This window comes from Arachis duranensis, unplaced genomic scaffold (genome assembly GCF_000817695.3).
Source record: "Arachis duranensis cultivar V14167 unplaced genomic scaffold, aradu.V14167.gnm2.J7QH unplaced_Scaffold_92610, whole genome shotgun sequence".
Classification (NCBI taxonomy): domain Eukaryota; kingdom Viridiplantae; phylum Streptophyta; class Magnoliopsida; order Fabales; family Fabaceae; genus Arachis; species Arachis duranensis.
The window spans coordinates 15,600-16,615 of record NW_026265215.1 but is presented as its reverse complement, the minus strand read 5'-3'; the positions used below and the strand labels follow the sequence as shown (position 1 = coordinate 16,615).

The 1,016-nt window shown below is 40.4% G+C and overlaps 1 non-coding gene across 1 annotated transcript; it reads left to right on the top strand.

Annotated features, from left to right (window-relative positions):
* The first annotated feature begins 339 nt into the window (after nucleotides 1-339).
* Nucleotides 340-447, top strand: LOC127744696 (small nucleolar RNA R71). The gene has a single exon (XR_008005629.1). It is a non-coding gene; the product is annotated as a small nucleolar RNA R71 (small nucleolar RNA).
* Nucleotides 448-1,016: the final 569 nt, after the last annotated feature.

Genomic DNA, 1,016 nt, shown 5'->3' with positions numbered 1-1,016 from the left:
TTCTTCAGATGAAGCTTCCTTAGTACTGCTTGGTGTATTTTGCATTCCAGACAGACTTTGAGAAATCATATTGACTTGCTGGGTCAATATTTTGTTCTGGGCCAATATTGCATTCAGAGTATTAATCTCAAGAACTCCTTTCTTCTGATTTGTCCCATTGTTCACAGGATTCCTTTCAGAAGTGTACATGAATTGGTTATTTGCAACCATTTCAATCAGCTCTTGAGCTTCTGTAGGCGTCTTCTTCAGATGAAGAGAGCCTCCAGCAGAGCTATCCAAAGACATCTTAGACAGTTCAGACAGACCATCATAGAAAATACCTATGATGCTCCATTTAGAAAGCATGTCAGAAGGACACTTTCTGATTAATTGTTTGTATCTTTCCCAAGCTTCATAAAGGGATTCACCTTCCTTCTGTCTGAAAGTTTGGACTTCCACTCTAAGCTTACTCAATTTTTGAGGTGGAAAGAACTTTGCCAAGAAGGCATTGACTAGCTTTTCCCAAGAGTTCAGGCTTTCTTTAGGTTGTGAATCCAACCATATTCTAGCTCTGTCTCTTACAGCAAAAGGGAATAGCATAAATTTGTAGACCTCAGGGTCAACCCCATTAGTCTTGACAGTGTCACTGATTTGCAAGAATTCAGCTAAAAACTAATGAGGATCTTCCAATGGAAGTCCATGGAACTTGCAATTCTGTTGCATTAGAGAAACCAATTGAGGCTTAAGCTCAAAATTGTTTGCTCCAATGGCAGGGATAGAGATGCTTCTCCCATAGAAGTCGGGAGTAGGTGCAGTAAAGTCACCCAGCACCTTCCTTGCATTGTTGGCATTGTTGTTGTTTTCGGCTGCCATGGATTCTTCTTGTTTGAAGATTTCTGTTAGGTCCTCTACAGAGAGTTGTGCCTTAGCTTCTCTTAGCTTTCGCTTCAAGGTCCTTTCAGGTTTAGGGTTAGCCTCAACAAGAATGCTTTTGTCTTTGCTCCTGCTCATATGAAAGAGAAGAAAATAAGAAAATA